Source organism: Manis pentadactyla, chromosome 19 (assembly GCF_030020395.1).
Source record: "Manis pentadactyla isolate mManPen7 chromosome 19, mManPen7.hap1, whole genome shotgun sequence".
NCBI lineage: Eukaryota > Metazoa > Chordata > Mammalia > Pholidota > Manidae > Manis > Manis pentadactyla.
The window spans coordinates 4,446,031-4,464,989 of NC_080037.1; the positions used below are offsets into that span (position 1 = coordinate 4,446,031).

Consider the following 18,959-nt stretch of genomic DNA (forward strand, 5'->3'; position numbering starts at 1 on the left):
AGCCTCCCTCCCAGTACCTGCTCATCCCACCTCTTCTCTGTGAAGCCGACTCTAATTACCGTGAACTCTAAGCCACCGCTTTTGTCTCTGAAATATCACTGTACTTTTAATCCATGACACCTAATTAACAACTTCATTGAACATTATCATCTTCAGTTTCTGTATCGTAGTCTTTTCTCCTCAACACTGGAGGTTCCTCTAAGGCAGAAATCAGATCGTACAGTTTTTGTGGGGGCCCCAGAGCACCTTAAAAACTGTGAGTAAAACGGTGCAAATAAATGACTCCGTAAACTGTAAAGCAGTGTCTGTACAGTAAATGTTCTTACTCACCATAACCCATAAGGGGCTTGGCTGTTACTCATGTTGAGACCTTTGCAGGGCAGGCGGTTGGCATAGACTCCTAACAAGTGTCCAGATGGGGGTGGCAGTGATCACATGAGCCTGCCTTGTTAGTCTTATGCAAAAATAAAAACACCCAGGCAGTCACTGTGGTGGGTAGAGGGAACTCTGCAGGGCAGCATGCCCACTGAAAGGCAGACCTCAGCCCCTTGCTTACGGGGCAAGGTTTAAGCTTTGGAAAAGGGAACTCCAGGCAGCTTGGGAGTGAGTCGAGAGGGGCTTTTTTGAAGAAAACAATGTTATGCATTAAGCGGGACAGTTTAAAAACCTCAACGTCACTCAGCCAGCAAGCTGAAGGGCTAGGCTTTGAACCCAGTAGGCCCATTCCAGAGGCTGTCCTCTTAAAGGCTTCACTAGAATCCATTTCAAGACTTGTCTGGGCCAAGAAAGTCCTTGGCTATGAACTCTGCACCCACGGCAGCCAAGCCCCAGGGCTTGAGGTCTGGTGCCCCCCTGCGCCTGGGGCCCACCTTGCTGCAGCGGGTGCCCCCACTCCTGCCTTCACACACAGCCCTACCTCTTCTCCTGGACTGCCTGGTTGGACATTTTGGTCTACCTGGATTTGATTTTAATTTTATATCTTTAATTTCACCCTTAGTTCCAGCCCCTCTTGACCAAGAGCCAGCTCTAATCTACTCCTACCAACAACAACAACAAAAATCCAGTGCCCCAGGGGGTCAGCTGTTTAGGAGGGGATTTGAAAGCAGAGAAGGAATTCCAAGTAGAAGCATGGGCATTTGGGCCGGGCAATCACAGCATGGCCCTAACACATGGGCCCACGGAGGCCCTGGTTTGTCACAAGCCGTGCAAAGACCCACCTGTGGCAACACGGAGAACACAGACCCCTCTTTTTCCTTCCTGCTCCCCTCTGTGCAGTGAGCTACTTTGACCCAGCTTTCCCATCAAGGTGGGCTCAAGGATGCCCAAGTTCATGCCAAATGGAACCAGCACCACCCTACAAGTAAAGCATGATGGGAGAGGTCCCATTAAGGCAAAGGGGGAGAGAGGTCACCAGACTCCAACTGTGGAAATGGAAGGAGACCCAGCACACAGGCCACACCGAAGACGGCATGCACAGCAAGCGCCAACCCAGCGTTAGGGATGGAATGCTTGTGTCCCCCCAAAATGCCTAGGCTGCAGCCCAAGCGTAGGAGGAGGTGGGGCCACGGGGGGTAATTAGGGTTAGAGCATGAGGGTAGAGCCCCTCGTGATGGGATTAGCGTCTTCATAAGAGGAGGAAAACCACCAGAGCTTCCTCGCTCCCCCACGTAAGGATGTAACGAGGAGGTGGCTGTGGGCAAGCCCGGAAGACGGCTCTCACCAACAAACGCATCTGCTGGCATCCTGATGTCCGGCTTCCCAGCCTCCAGGACTGTGAGAAATGCATGTGTCACTTATGCCACCTGGCTTGTGCTACTGTGTTCCGGCAGCCTGGATGACTAATGTACTGAGTCTGGTGAAATACGCAAATTTCAAGTCCAATCCCTACTAGGATCTGCTTGCAAGTTTTCATCCAAGGGGGTGCAGTAGGATATAATGCAAGGAGACAGCAGTCAGTCCTTGGGGTCAGTGGGGCTCCTGAAGTTCATTCATGATGGTACGAGCCTAAGGCCAGTGAAGGGACCTTGCAGCTTCAAGGGCAGAGCATGGGAGAAAAAGCCAGGAAAGTGTATGGACCCCTCATAATGGCGGGAGGGTGGGGTGGGGGCGCTCTGAAGAATGGTGTACAACGGAAGAGCTTGGGATTCCTTTACTGAAAGGAAAGCCCCTCTACTCTCGCCAGGTCTGGTTCTGGCTGGCTCGGTCTGGACAGTGCTGGGCTCGGGAGAGCCGGCTGGGATCAGGCACACTGCTGTCCACCAAGGAGAAGCTAGGGAGGCAGAGACGCATGGCAACTGTTATTAATACTTAAGTGAATGGCGAAAGGAAAAAAAAAAATCCCTCATCTCTTTTCAATGCCAAGAGCTGGAAGCCAGAGGTAGAAAAAAATATCTAGAAGGGAGCCCTTATTTCTATTCCATTTCTATGGATGATATGGTTTTACTGTTTTTTTGTGGGGTTTTTTCCCCACCAAAACTCCCAGAGGAAAGATCTATTGACATCGCTTAAGAGCCCAGGGCCAAGAATTCAAGCGAAGACTTCAAAACATGGTCTGCTGTCGTGGCTCTGCCACCTGCCAGCCGTATGACGTCAAACCAGCCATTCTAGACCAGTGACCTCAGTCTCCTCATCCTCCATGAGAGTAACTGTATTTCCCTTGCCAATCTCCTCGGGTTGTTTTCAGGATCAAACAGGAGCGTAGATGTGAAAGCATTCAGTCAACCGTGAAGCGCCATGTCACAGAGAGTGGTGACGTTCGCGGGGACCACGAAATCACACCACCATTCCATCAAGTTTCAGGTCCCTTTCGCGTGGGTGAGCCCGGGATTCATTTCTCTGACCAGCAGCCCAGGAGCACGGTTGGTCTGCTGGGCCCAGGGCCACTGGCCCCCAGGATCAACTGCGTTCAGGCTGTGAAGCGTTCCTTCATTTTCTCCAGTTGGTTCAAGTCTGTTGTCTTGCCTCCCTGAAGCTACGGCACTCTGGGTGGCTTCTCGACTCTGGCAGCATCTGTAAGAGTTTCTGCCTATGTAGCTGGCATCAAGTTCTTAACGGTCCTTAGTGGTTCAGAATGGATTCCTCCACCGCAGAATTATCCAGGACATTCCATGCCTTTTTATAGTTTTCTCAGGACAGCCAGACTCCTGGCTTTCACCCCAAGTTCTCTGTCTCGGAATTGGAGAAAGGGTTTTTTTGGAGACAACTAACTACCAGAATGCCTGTCTAACATCCCAACTTAGCAATGATAACGTTGGCAGGGCAGAGCCAAGTCAGGGAGGCAGGGCGAAAGGGAACTCCTTGTGTACCTCGGCCACAGATTGAAAGAGGAAGGTGCTGAACTCACCAAGACGCTAAGGTGCTCTGATCCGAAGCGGACTCCTCCTCCGTCCTCCGTCCTTGTTCACGGCTAAGTCACGACGCCGGGAAAATCAGACTTGCTACCAAGACGGGGAATGTGCTTCCAGAAAGAAGCATTTCAGGGGCACAGAAATAATGCCATGTCATGTGAAATTAGGAAACCCCAACCTTAATGAACTTGAGAAGCAGAGATGGACGCCGACCACATACTGATGTTGGTAAAAAAAAACAAGAAAACAACAAAACACCGGCCACGAGTTGAAAGGGCAACTGGATGGCAGATGATGTGTCTCATCGTTGTAAACTGTATGCACCCATGTCTTCTGTTCAGCTCGGCATCACTTCATTTTTGTGCCCCAGGCTCTCGATGTGCTGGTTACTGAAGCCCCCAGACCGCGTACTGACCCCCAGCGGTGGGGCGCGGTGTGTGCTGAGAGATCCCGCAAAACCCCACCACCTTCCCTCGCAAACTCCATCCGCTTAGGAAGGTTGAAAGGAATGCTTTTTCTGTTGAATTTACAACGCCAAAGTTGAAGCAGATTCACAGGACTTTGCTGTCCTAAGGCGAATTAAAAATGTCACTTGCTTTTCCAGAAGAAAAAAATGCCAGAGAGGCTGGGCTGACAAATTATTGGAGGAGAGGGGTGGCCCTTGGATCTTGGACTCATTGGAAGACAGGCTGTATTCCCCCTTTGGGGGGATCCCCACCCCACTCTGACCCTTTCAAGACAGCACTGCACTGGTTACTTATTTACAACCTTATATTATTGTAGGTGATGAGGATTCCAGTGACTAGTCGTCCAAGAAAATCCCTCAACTGTGCTATGCTCTTATTTTCCCTTTTCAACCTTAGTATAAAATACGTCATCCGGCATGCTCATTTTCATTGCATCTATCTGTGTATGCAGGTATTGGATGCATTTGTTGGGGCCCAAATGGGTTTGCTGGAATTCCTCAAAAGAATGACCCGGTATAGTAACTCAGAATTTTATTACACACACATGCACACCCACATCTGAGTGAGTGCAGGGTTTTGGGGAGGCCCCTTTCTGTCGAGTAGAATTATAGCTTTAAGACAGAGGGGGAAATTAGAGAATGAAAGAAAAAAGAAGAGAGAAATAGAGCGAAAAAGAGATGACATGTTCCCCCTCCCCTGGAAGTGACCTACACGTACGCCAGATGAATTTGGAGAGGACAGATCACGGGCAGCCCGAAGGCGAAGACAAAGGGAGGACTCCCCAGATAAGAACAAAAATAGAAATCCATGGGCCCCTGTGTGCATCCATATTTGCGAATAACCAAATGTACACACAAGAGGCACAGACGTGCCTCTGCACATTTATGGGAGGTGAAGGCATATGTTCAAAGAGATGAGGCAAATATCTTTTTATAAATACAATTTAGCAGATACGAGAATGCTAATCAGCTGCAGCTTAAGGAAGAAGGGGGAGAAAAATCCTATGGAAATCATTAATACTCCAAGAACCTCTAAGACTCAACCTGAATGCAGACACTTAAGCTCTCAGCTTTGCCATTAAAGCTGAGGCCTAAATTATTGATCTCTTGCCTTTATCAGCATAACAGTCACGTCCCAGTATCGAGATCTAAGTACACTGCAGTCCCTCTGCTGCAAGCCACTGAAATAATTAGGAGAAATTCTCATTAAAGGAGAGTGAAAGGTTCACAGACGGAGGCAGAGCAAAGGGTCTGGGGGGTGTTTAATGTCTTCCGCGGGGTCGAGAGATCACTGGGACCAAATCCCCAAGCAGTGCCCACAGATGACAGCTCATCAAAGGGAAAAAGTATAAACAATTCACACATGCGGTGGCCCTCCGGTGTGTTTACATCTGTGAGTGTGTACGCAGAATGGCACTGCGTTGGCTGCAGAGACATCCTTATATCCATGATCAGGGGGCGGCGGGGGAGGAGGTGCACGATGTGGCCGGATACTTGTGTCAACGAGCGAATAAGAGACAGAAAAAAGAAAAACAGCCAGGGTAAGAAAAACACATGAAAAATAAATTAAAAGAAACATATTAATAATGGAAAATCCACTGTGGACTCTCTTTGGCTTAATGTATTCATTCTTTGGAAGCACAAGGGAGTCTGGAAAGAAAGGCAAGGTGAAGCACCTGGCAGCCATCACCTGAAGGGCCCAGCGGGCGGGTGGAGACGCCAGGATAACACATACACGATGAGACACCCTCCACCCCCAAATAAAACCCCGACTCTGACAGCAAGCGGCTCTCTATTGATTTGAACACAGGTTTTACCAGTTCCCTCTGCCTCCCCCACCACTTAGGGAAAAAAAAAAAAATTTATCCTTTCACACATGTTCCCAGAAATGGCCCAGACTTATAAGAGGGCAAAGGACAGAGAACAGCCTTTCAGAAACCGTCCTGATGGAGGGAAAGGCTATGACAGGGGGAACTAGACATGAAGCAAGCGGGAAAACAGTGTAAGGAGAGGGCAGGAAGAACAGGAGCCTCTCGCCCAGCTCCAGGTGGGCACGCATGCAGGCACACGCCCCAAAGTTTGCCCGCATCCAACGTCAGAGTGCAGCAATTTAAAAGACAAATTCCATAGCACCCAGCTAACCAGAATCATTAGCGAGCCCATAGCCACAAACACGGGGAACATATGAAATTGATTATTTTTACTTCATTCGGTTAATGAAATCCTCCAGCGACCAAGAACTAGCCCTGGATGAATTTCTACACAATGAAAAGACAAGAGTAACTTCACGGACTTTAAAAAAAAAAAAAAAAAAGGCCTATCTGTGTATTTGAAATATATAGAGATATTTATTTAGTGATTTCTGTCGGAGCGGAATAATTGAGCCGGCTGGATCTGTTCCCACCGTCTTGGGAGCCTGGAGATATTAGCATGGACCTCACATCCCATAGGAGCGCCACATCATTAAATGTCTCGGGCTGGCGCAGGGGGAAGAGAAATGCGGGATGTCACCAGCTGATAGGGAAGAAGACTTGATGTTATTTATTAGGGAACACTTACCAGAAACTGCATTTTCTCCATTTGCATTAGACACGGCACGGCTGCCTTTGCAGAGCACACAGGCGCCGGCCCGGGCTGCAGGGGGACACCTCTGCGGGTCCTTCCTCATGCTTCGTGCACCGTCCCCTCAATCCCACGTGCCACCCAGTCCTCGGTCTGCGGGACACCCTCCACTGTCACCGTCTACTCCCTCCCCGCTGTGCTCTGCACACCATCTTTCTGCCCTAGGGTTGCTTTGTTGCTCTAAAGCCCCTTTCTCCACCGTGCTCAGAGGTGTCCATATATTATGCAGCTTCACCCCATCTTCCTTCCAATCCTGACCCCGAATGCCTTCAGTCAGCTGCCTATTAAGATGTCAGGATGCCTACAAGGAAAGGCTACCGCAGCAGAGCTTATATGTGTATTTCCCCTAAATTCATGAGTTACAGGAGGCACATGGCGGGTAGCTGACACAACTGTTTTAATGAAAGGAAAGGGACAACTGAGTTCAGGCTTCAGTGGAAAAGCGGAAATCTCCCCTAAGGGGATTCTCCTGGAGAGGGGCTGGGTGTGGAAGCCAAGTGCTAGACCCCCAGCCCCCAGGTTCCTCCCAAGCATTTCTTCATCCTGGCAGTCATCAAAACAACCCTGAAATGTGCTTTAAAGGTGCAAAGCCCCAGGCCGTTCAACCTCAAAGAAGTCCTAGGCGATTTCCCCTGGATCTCCCTATGGGGCGTTGCAGCCCGGGGAGGAAACCAACCAGCCTCTGCTCTCAGGAGTCTCTGCTGGGAACCTCGGTCACCTGGGGACAGAATCTGGCTTCCTCCCTGACCACCCACCCGTTTAAATGCCCTCATACTTTTGAAGCATCAAAGATGCAAGAGGAATGACCTCCAGCAAGAACAGCAAGCTGGGCAGGCCGGTCTCCAGACAGGCCCCAGCCTTAGAACTGGGAAAGGAGGCAGGGCTTGCAGAGTGGGAGGGCTCCGAGGAAGCTCCCGGGTGCCCCATCCACAACAGACACCACTGCGAGGCAGGACGCGTCGACGGGCTGCGGGCAGGTGCTTGGGGCCAAGGGTCAAGCGGCAAAGCCCCCAGAGTACGGGGTCTGCTGTGTGAACAGAAAAGGGCAGCAGGGGAGGCCTGCAGACAGAAGGCCAGAGAGGCAATGCATATGTTGCAGAGAATTCCACGTCTGGAAACGACTGGTGGAGCTCAAACTGAGCCCCTACTCAGGACTGCTTCCAGGGAGGAGAAGGGAAAGGAAGAGAACAGGGGGGTTTCTGCTAATAAGTTTTGCTCACCTGCCAATACCAACACCCACGGGGAGTCTGCCCCGCCCCACCCCAGCCTCTGTGCACGGATCAGGGGGCACCCTTGCCCGAAATCTAGCTCTAGACCCCCTCATGCAGTGGCCTCTCCCCCACCTACAGAAAGTGGCCGAGTGTAATTATGCAGAAAGCGCCACTGGAGCTATATCAATAAGACAGACGTCTGTTGTATCATTCTCTCTCAGTAAGGCATTTCTTCTCCCCAATTGCTCATATAGAATCATAGCCTAATAGCATGCCATTAACATAATTGCCAACACAACTAGTGTTCCGTGTCTCAGAGCCATTTACTTACTTTACCATAAAGAATACCAAAACAGCCCTAAAATCACAAAGAGGAGGAAAGGAGAGAAATGGGTGATGGGCAAGGCGAAAGGAGATTTTTACCCTCCTTGGGTTCCCCTTGCTCCCCAGAATGGGGTTCCAAGATGATAAACACTGGAGCGCCTCTCTCATCCATGGGAATCGTAACACCCAGCCTTCCTACCAGACTCCCAAGCAGACGTGTGCTAAAATCTAAACGGATTCTGCCAGGCGAAATGAAATTCCCATTATTTTTAATTAATCCTTAATTAAAATATATTACTCCGCAGATTCCGCAAATCTCTCTTAATATGCAAATGCGGCCCATTCAAGGATATTTACATATCATTAATTAAAACGGCACATTCTTTCAGTCTAACAAGCTGAGGGGCTGTGGCTGCTGCCACATTGGCGCCAGGAGCTGGTCCTGGCAGGGCCCCGCTCGTCTGATAAAAAGACGTCAGGTGCTGGCCGTGCAGGGGGAGGGTAAGGAGAGAGGGGGGAGCCCACTGCGCTGGACACACTCCAGGGCCAGGACTTCAAAGGTGATCTTGGCGCTGGGACCAGGTGATCTGCGCAGGGCTGGAGGCTCCGTTATGCACACCTACCTAAAGATCACCTTGGGGCCCAGCCCCGCTGGGACGCCATGCGTTCTCACCCTGGCCACCTTGAGGTGCGGTGGAGGTGGCCTGGGAGAGGAGGGAGATCTGTACCCACCTGGCCAATTTTCTCTTAAGAAGCAAAGCGAGCTTCAAAGTCAACCATCTCCCCAAATCAAGGCAACGGCAGGTTAGGTGGGGAAAATGAATATGGCCACAGTATGCCAATCCCTTTGTCAATGGCTAACTTAGGACTTCCCAGGAAAAAACCAGTCCCGCAGGTGGAACTGTGTGCTCTGTTTCACAGAGTCCTGAAGAGTTAAGTTCGGGGCCATGTAGCAAAGGGCTGACCGCTGAGAACAGAATATGGGAGGATGATAATGACAGAGTTCCTGACCACAGCATAAAGGAGACGGCCCAGGAGGAGCATGTAAAGTGGGCACTGACCACTACTTCACAGACAAGCCCGATCAGTCTGGGAGAGATCTGCAAAGAGCACTCCACGCACCCCCAAAGCAGGGGGGGGGATACCGTTTGCATGCTGGCCTCCTCTGTGTCGCTAGCTGGACCACCTGAGACTACGAGAGGCCGGCAAACAAAATATAGGGAGCGTAAACTGGCAGTAAGCTTGCTGTCCCGAGACCTCTAGGAACCCCCCATCTGAGAGTCCCCCTCAGAGAGAGGGGGCTGCTGACGGCGGGTAGGGCTCTCACATCAGCGGAATGTGGCTCTGGCTCACGTCATTCAAACTGGTGCCTCTGCAGAATTACAGCTGATGATACACCAGAAACATCTGTGGTCACTTTTAATAGTTGAAACCAAGAATATGAAATCCTTGAATGCCAAGGGTCTCCTGTGCTCAACTGTAAAACTACTTATCCAGTTACAACAGAGGTCGTGTCCATAGGATGTCTTCAGGCTGAAGAGGCTCCCCAAAGGGTCTGAGGTGCAGCCCAAGGACTGGTGGCTCTCGCCTCGCCCAAATGCCCTCTGCTCCTCACCGCGTTGGAGTCCCATCAGAGTCAGAGTTAGTGCTCCGTTATTCAGATCATAAAGTTCTACAAGGGAGGGACCTTAGCGAAACACTCGCATTGTTTACTTTTAGCCTGTCACCATATAAAGACGGGAACTAGAAACAGACACACTGGATGATCAAAATGAGATCAGTGAGAAAAAGGGACAGTCGAAAGGCCAAGGGTTCGTGAGGATGGAGCGGTGACCCTGAAAGACACCTTCGGAAGCAGCATCAGCCTGGAAGGGGAGAGCAACGAAGTTTGCAAACAATTAACCTGCTGTACAACCATCTCAAGACAGACAGGATGGCGGGCTCTCTGCTCAGGGTGCAGCCTACTGCTTACGGGCAATTCCGGGTTCGTTCGTATCTCAGTTCCACCCAGGATGGGACGTGATGATGCCTGGTTCATTCACCTGAGAAAAGGGGAGTCACTGCCTTCCTTTAAAGACTTCTGTGAAGACTAAATGGGATAACCTAGTAAGGACCGCAGAATAGAATCAGGACTCATAAAAGGTAGTAACCACTAAAGTATTATTTATTCTTACCTTTTTTTTGGGGGGTGAGGGGGAAAAAGGTCAAGACCCTAGTCTGAAATTCCTCCCAATTTTAAAATCCAGTGACTCTCAAGGAATCATCTCATCCCCATTGCTTATCCTCCATACTTACCACGGCCCCTCTCCTAGGCATCATTAACTAATATTTTTTGAAACGAGTCTAGGGGCATTTCCGTTACTACAGCAGTCAGAAAAGCCCCCCAGGTCTACTGAACTTATGAAGCTGCACAATAATCTGCTCCATCAGCCAGAATCTGTTATCAGACTTCTTAGAGTAGCTACCATTATTTCATTTTTCTTTCTTAGACTAATCGGAGAAATGAACAGACCAGTACATTATAACAACATGAGCATTAGCTAAATACATCACTGATTCTTTGAAACCTTAGGCATATTTATATACAAAAGCACCAAATAGGAATAATGATAATAATGGACATAAGCCTCTTTAAGCATGCATAATATGTCCACTGAATGCAGAAATGAACAGTCTCCCCATCTTTCCATGTGGCTTTTGAGGCTATTAGGAGGAGCTGAGCTGCCCCCTGGCAGCTGAGAAAAATCCCAGGAGGGAGACACTAAAGTAGACATACACCCCAAGAGGATGGCAAGTGGGGCTCTCCCCTGGGAGGTGAGGCACCCGTGGGAACAGCGAGCAACACCCAGGGGGTCACACCCCACAGCTCCTCAACTCTGCCTGGCCCTGAGTCACTCCCTCCTGGAGATGCCCTGAACTGAGAATCCCATAGCCTACATTTTATAGCTGCCTAATGTCTTTGGGACCTTACAATTTGGATAATTTCCTACCCACCTTATGAGTCCTACCTTCCTGAGGCCAAACCACAAGACTTACAACCCCAGACTCCCCTGCAACTAGGTGCAGGCAGACAAAACAGGTTCTATCAACTTGATGAACTTGCGTTTGGAAGAGCAGCAGTGAATTCAGAGGACTTGATCTTTTGTCAACCACGGTGAAGAGGCATATGGTTCTTTAGGGGCATAAGTATCCACATCACTGGCAGCAGGTCCAGTGGCTCAACCTCCACAGTGCCTCGGTGCTGTGCACATGGCTGTCATGCCCACCACACCCCCCAGACATTCTGTGACCTAAGCAGTGTCCCGTGTATCTTGTAACCTTTGTTTTTCAAACCTAAGATCATTTAATAAAACATTTATTCTGCTTAACATAGCCAGAGTGCATTATTTTCTGGTGCAACTAAAACATTTGACTGATACAGCTATGCTTCCAATGTGGAGATCACCAGTTCCTCCTGCCCAGTTAGAGAAGGATCGTGTGACTCAAGTATTCACAGGATTCACTATGGGATGGAGACTCTACTGAGGAAGCCTCGTCGTCCTCCTCTCCCTTCACCCATTGCAAAAGATCTCTTTTCTAAGGTGCCACAACACAGATCCCAAGTCTGTGCCATCACGAAGCCCCAGAACAGTGGAGAATGCCAGGAGCAGTCAGTCTCTCACGACGGGGGTTCTCAAGCCCCACGCCCTAAGCCATGGCGCTGGTTGGCACCATGACCCATGTTGGTGCTATCACCTGTTACCAAAAGTGGTGTGGGCATCCGACTGGAAAGGCAAGCACCCCCGAAAACAGCAACCTGAGCCCAGAGGAAGATACAGAGCCTCCAACGGTCAAGACACCTGGACCAGGTCCCAGCTGGTTAGCGTCATATCATAACGAGAAGGAAAGACCGCATTACAGGAAGATGAGGGAAATTTCGTCTTTCTAAACTTCATGACCTCAGTTCATCTACTTCAGGTGAGACGTCTGTATCCTTCTCTTTGACATACAGCCACCTCCCTTGTTACATGGATTCATATTAAGTAATTCAATATAGTCACCACAGCAGTGTGTCTGCCAGTTGTGACTGACAAAGCAGTCCCATCGCTCTTTCAAGATTTACCTGTTGCACATGGGGAGACAGTTAGAAACCCCTTGACAAAAATCACCAGGCTCCATTCAGCAGGCTCTTGGACTCCCACCCACAGGGACCACCATCTCGAACAATCTTCAACACCTGGCTTCTGGGAGGGGTGAGTAACGTACACACCCTCTGGTTAGTCACAGCTGTTCTATGAAGGCTGGCCTAGGCTTCACCCCAAACTCACCTGCCAATTGCTATTTTACTTAAGGCGCCAACACACTTCACCACACTTTGCTAATGTAATTATTTGCATAGGACTATGATGGATAGGATATCATACCAGGAGCACTCCAAAAGGTGTCTGATGATCTCATAAATGTTTTAATTGCAATGACAGACAGGTGCAATCATCTCATTAAATGTGAGTATCTTTGATATGGCTCTACTTCTTAAAGAACACACAGTATGTCAATGATAAGTATCTTTACTTTCAGAGCCTAGATCAGGCAGGCCTCCGGCCAGGGCCCGAAGCACGTCATGCTGAACAGATTCCACGTTTTGTGAACAGTAACATATTATTACGCTACATCGTGCTGTATCCATGGGGAGAGGTATCCTACTAAGACACCTTCTGCTTCAACCAACTTTTAAGATAAAAGACTTACCAAAAAAAAAACACTTTACATTTTTGCTTAAGTCATCTATTTGGCTGACACGTGTGAAAGGCTTTGGCTTCTGGGAAACCTCTGAAAGTTACACAGCTGAGCAGGACATATTTTCACAAGTTACGCTTCTGTTGGGGCCCACACACTTCCACAGTATCACAGTCAATTTTAAGACATTTGTGTTTTAGAGATGTAGTTCTTTGTAGTAACCCAGTGATAAGTGAAGGGAGGGAGATGGTTCTAAAGCAGAAGGAAGAAAAACTACTTCTGATCAAAGTCCTGTACGTTAACCACCCCTGGCCAAAAGAGAATAAATATACACACCAATTCACACGTATGTATAACACAGAATGAGAAACCCTCAGATCACAAGGACATAACAATGGCAGAGAGAGATGATCACAGCAACCAAGGAACCAAACCGCAGGCAATTGTGGAAAAGCAAGTGTGGCGCAAAGGCATCGTGCTGCCGTCAGGATTCAAGCGCAAGAGGCTTTAATCCAGGGATACTCAATGCCCACACTCCTGAATCCCAGAATGGGCCCGCCAGGCTTCAGCCTCGTTCGGAGTGAGCTAAAGATGGCTGCTCTGCCCCTGGGCCATCAGGCATGACATCAGACCTCCACAAATGACCGTGGGAACTCAGGATGGACTTGGTAACAGGCAGCTGTGCAAAGGATGCACCCAGAGCCTCCTGGGGAGTGAAGGTCTTCTGCAGGAGTCCTGGGAACTCTGCCTAAACCATGTCTCCTCGAAGGCCTGGTGCCTGGTCAGGGGGAAAGTTCCAAAAACAGACTCAGAAAGTTAAAAAAAAAAAAGACCTTTTCTTCAAGTCTGGGAGGAACTGATTTGGTAAGATTTAGAGCACAGTTATGAAGAAAATATTCAGAAAATTGATGCTCTCCACGGGAGTGTTTTTTTACCTCTATAACCAACCTATTCACCCTTGCTTGAAAGTATGAAATGATAAAGAAAAAGAGAGATGGCGCTATGTTTTTTTAAACTTCCATGAGGGGTTTATGCTTATTTAAACATTACCACCCCGCATAAAATCACACGGGTTAATATAAGAAACTGTCTCAGAGTGGGGTTGCCAGCGCAGGGAAGGCTCTCCCTACGGAGGTGGAGAGCGCTTTCACAGGAACCACTGGCACCATTAGCCCTCCTGGCAGAAGGAATGTCCTCCACACACCTGGGAGGCGGTGGCCTCTGCTGGGCTCATTCATGTTTGCCCAACACAGTGGCCCTCCTTTACCTTCTGACCACTTTAGATGCTGAAGAAGCAAAGTATAAGCCCCTGGCAGCAGGGTTCAATTCACAAGCAAAGCACAGTCCAGTGAGGAAGAGGGGTGAAGAATGTAAGTTGCCTGCCCTCGGCCACTGCCAACCTGTGTTGACTTAAATAAGGCAAAAGGGCACAGCCACGAGCAATGCGTGTGCCTCCAACTGTCCACAGCTGTCCTGATGTGGCAATTACCTGGGTGCGTCCCCCCAAGGCACAAGCAGAGAGGAGATATTAATCAAGGTGCTCGGCTCCACAGGGAAGGTGGGTACCCTTGTGAACAGAATTTGTAGGGAGGAGTATATGAATCCTAGAAAGGGGATTAGTAATATCAACAGCTGATGCATTATTTATTTAGAGGCACTGACCACAATCTGTACTGTCGTTAGAAATGAAATGAAATGCTGCACTGAAAAAAAATATCTTGTGCGGGCTCTTCAGGGCCCAGGGACTAGCAAACGCACCGAAGTGTTGCTGTGAAGGGTAATGTCCGTACAAGGGGCAGGGCTGTTTGGCTAACCCAGAAAAAGAGCAGCGACGACAGGCGTCAGGACAACCACTAAGCGTGACCTCTAGACAGAACCACTTCCTTCTTCCTCTGCTGATGTTGCTCAAAACCAACTTTGGTTTTATCTAGCTGATAGGGCGGCAAGGGGCAGAAGTTACTCGAAGGGAAATGTACGGAACAGCAGGAGGTCTTTCCACTGTATCCCAAGGGGAGATCCCTAAGGCGTCCTTTCGACAGCTCCACGCAGGTGTGTTGAGTCTCAGCACTGCCGTGTCGGCCGCAGGTGAGAGGCCTCAGCCTCCCAGCAGCTGCTTTTCAAACCCACTGGAAGTTCCCCAAAGCTCCAGGCCCCAGCATGTCCCGTACAGGCAAGGTCCCCAGCGGCCTCCATTCAGAGCCCAAACCAGTCTTTCAGGCTCAGACAGCATTCCCTTATATTTCAAGGCCAGGTGCGATCCTTCCAGGGTCTGCTTAACTTCTTTCCTCCCAGACCTGCTCAGCTCACTCAGACCACCTTGTCCTTCTCATCCTACAGCGGGAACACACCATCCACCGGCCCCTCCTCGCTTCCCAGCGGGACGCAGCTCCTGCGACGGCGTCTGACTCACCCCCAGCCTCCTCTAACCAGTCAAGGTTTTTGGCGGCAACCAACGGGAACGGACTCTTGGCTCACCCACTAAGGAAAGGAATTCATCGGGTAGATCCGCTGCGTCTCACAGAGTCAGCAGGAAGCCTGGAGAACCAAACTCAGAAAAATAAGCACCGGCAGCTGAGAATCCAGCCAACGTGCTGCCCCTTCGGGAAGTCATTGAGGAGAACTGGCCGAGGGCTACGTGCTCCTGACCCTGCTGCCCGGGAAGGGGAAAAGGGGTGTGTGGAGGGAGGCAGGCTCTGCAGGAGCCCCTCAAATGGCTCAAAAAAGGGGACATTCTTCCCAGACGTACCTCCTGCTTCCTGGGTACAAATCCCAACTTCCCTCTACTCAGGCACAGGACGCCACTGGTTCAGGAAGTTGCCTTGGAAAATCCAGCCCACGTTCATGACTATATAAGGTGCTGGGGGCTAACAAGGGAAACAGAAGCTACAGCCGCTGTCCTCAGAGAACTTGGGTAGTAACATGAAGGAAGGAGGGCCATATCCCCCATGAGCAGGTAGCAGAGAAACACAGGATCCTTGCTTAAAGCTGAAAAGGAAATGGTCTGTGGCTGCCTTCCCCATGCCCTTCCTCAAAGATGAGGATACAGAATTCCAGATGGTACTGCAACTGGACCTTCCCCGCTGTCCAGCGGAGATGATGTGGGTCAATATGAAGCTTCCAGTCGGAGCACATTCCCCGGATGTGATTCCTAGAGCTTGGAACAAGCCTAACTTCCAATTATTCGGGAAGGGAGTACTTCCTCTCCATGCCCATGTCACACTGTTCCTAGGTAGGGCTAAGGGGCTGGGGGTGGGACACACTCCCTGAGTGCCTCCTGTCTCTCATAGGGCTGCCCGAGTGCCTGCCACATATGACGCCACTGGTTCCCCAATGTTCTTGGGGAGGCAATGTAAGGAGCGGCCAAGGCCTAGAAATCAGAGTCCACAGTCATGTCCTGGCTCTGCCATTAACTAGCTGTGTGTACCTGGCCAAGTTCCTCAAGCCCCTTGGCCTTTACTTCCTCAGCTATAAAATGAGCCTAAGAGCCTCCACTTTGAAAGGCTGCAGTGAATATTCACACTGATACTATATGTAAAGTGATTACAATAGTACCTGGTATATAGGCACCCAATGACTATTATTATTAAAATCCCCATGTTACTGATCAATGATCCGAGGCTGGAGCGAGGCTGAGTAGCCTGTCCAAGGCCCTAAAGCTCGCCCTCACATGCAGACACATGCTAGATCTCACATGCCCTGTGCACACTTCTACGCTGTTAAACACACTCGGGGACATCAAGCCACCGTTCAGAGCAAAAGCTGTGGTCCCACGGCTCGTGGTGCTGAGGAACTGTCCCAGCAACTATCTGTATTAACTGACCTCTAATATTTTATGCCGAGTAATTATCTGTACTTTATTTTGGTCATTCTTAGAAAGGCAAGAGCTGAAATTCCCGGAAACCCCTATGACCACAGCAGATAATAAGGAGTTTCAACCGGTTGGTCCACATGCCAGACTGAAGTGAACCTCGAGTAATGACAACATTTGCTTTCCTGGTGTTTGGGGACCAGGTCACTTTTACAAGGAAGCTAAAGCATGGCTGCAGGATGAGAGCGGGTTGTGAGGTCAGACTGGGTTTTGGTTTTCCCAGTTCTTGACTCTGTTCCTCCTTTCCTCTTTCTTATTTACTACTGGAGAAACAACCACAGCTTCTGAATGCCACCATGGCTGAGAGAGAAAGGGACCAGCCTTTGAATTTCCGGTCCCTGCATCCAGCACCCACTGCGGCTCATCACTCTCCCTTCTCCTCTAGGACCTGCCTGGCGGCGGGGCACAAATGCCGGCAGCCCTGACACAGACGCCGCTGGGAGGCACCTCTCCAGGGGCACCTTTGCGGCAGGCCCTCCCCAAAACCGCCGGCACGACAGAATGGCAAGTCATAGCGTGGCAGGGGCAGCGGGAGTTTGTCTAACTCAGGGCTGTCTGTCCACCACCTTTCTCTCCCAAACAGCAGGCAGGTGGCAGGGGCTTAAACCACAGTGGTCGATAAAGCCACAGAACAGGGTCAGACAGCCGATCTAACTCAGGAAGGAGACAGAGCATCTCTTTCCTCATCCACCCCATCAGGGTAAAAGCCAGCCTCCTTTGGACTCGAGCAGACCAAGAAAATAAACAATACAGGTGTGCTCGGATCCCCTGACGTGGAACACGAAGGTGGATGGCAGTGTGCTCTGCCCCGGGGTTCTGCAGTGCAGGACCGACTAAGTGGTGGCTGCAGTCGTGTATGATTCTGTGCCTTGTTCCCGCCCTCCCGAAACAGGGACCATGAAATATGCTAGCATTGTGAAATTATTCTCATTGCTGATGTTGAAGTAAATCTTACTTAACATATTGCATCAGCTTTTACTTTTCTTTTTTATTGCTTCAACTAATCCAGTTTTAATACATCATGATAATACCGGGTTTGGTTTACTGTATTTATTACTGCCTACTTTTGAGCTAAGTCTCCCAATTACATGACAGACAGCAGATGTCCCCACCTTCTGAAGACATACTGATGCATGACACATTTCCTGAGTCCTAAAAAAGTTCACCTACACCAGAAAGAACCATTTAGTCACTGCAACAGCTGTGCCATCCCAATGTCACCCAATTGCCACATATTTCAAAGCCTGCCTCCAGGATCCACCTAATTTTTAGCCCGTCTACATATTTCTTGTTTTTCCACACTATGGAAAACAATACCAATACACTCCATTGTTTTATCTAAACAAAAGCAGATTATTTGCTTATTTAGACTAGAAAATACTGTCTTAATATGTTAGGCAAATAACCCGCATAGGCTATTTTTGTCCTTATTTTTAACACAGGCTTGGGGTCATACACATAACCCACACTTAACCCATCCATAAACTCACACTTTTTTTGAGTCACCAGCTGATGAAAAACCTTATCACCTATGCTTGGTCTAGTATGATTGTACAATATAGTACATGGAACATATAATAATATATATGTGTGTATAATAATATAGTGTACCATTTATATACTGTTAGGATACCAGAGGCAAAAATGATATTCACAAACCTCATACACGATCAGTACTATGACAAGAATTTCCTGTGCATTTTAGCATATTCTGCTGCCCTTTTACTTACTAGTTCACATTGAGAAAGGTTTTTTCCTTCATTTCCACTGTGTCCATCACTCAGTCTTAAATTGACACAGCAAATCCCCCGGTGGCATCAAATGGCATACCATGTTTCAGCCAAATTCCAGGCAGTTTCTCCTCATAACCTATCTAAGATGAAGGGCATAGATGTGCTGTGGTACTATACAGATGTGGGAGTCCCTGGAGTCTTGAAATGCCACAAAGGAGTATTCTATATAATTTAGTTTCGGGGGGTAAAAATGTTGAACGTTACTAGTTTCTTGGATCTAAAGTAACTCAGATGAGATGAATTCTATAATCACTTTAAATTTTTCTGACTAGGCAAAATATGGATTATTAGATCCATTGGAAAGAATATAGATTCTGTGGGCAAATACAGGTGGACCAAAATGTCCAAGAGACAGGCTAATAAGCATTTGAACAGGTGGAATAATTATCTACTTGAAGAAGTTCCCAGAGTCTATTAACTAGTCCACCACACGGAGGCTTCCTCAGGACCTAACTGCTTGTGCTGTTTACCTTCATTAGTTTCCATAGTGGCCTCAGCTTGACAAGAGTTACATAATTATTTATGTATTAGACCAATATGTATGTGACAATTCGTACCACTGGGCAACTGTATCAATACATCCTAAGAGTTATTAATCAAATAATGAGAGTG

General features: G+C 48.9%; 1 protein-coding gene across 3 annotated transcripts in view; it reads right to left on the bottom strand.

Annotated features, from left to right (window-relative positions):
* Positions 1 to 18,959, bottom strand: part of PBX1 (PBX homeobox 1) — a 260,859-nt gene that overhangs the window by 157,424 nt on the left and 84,476 nt on the right. The window lies entirely within an intron of this gene.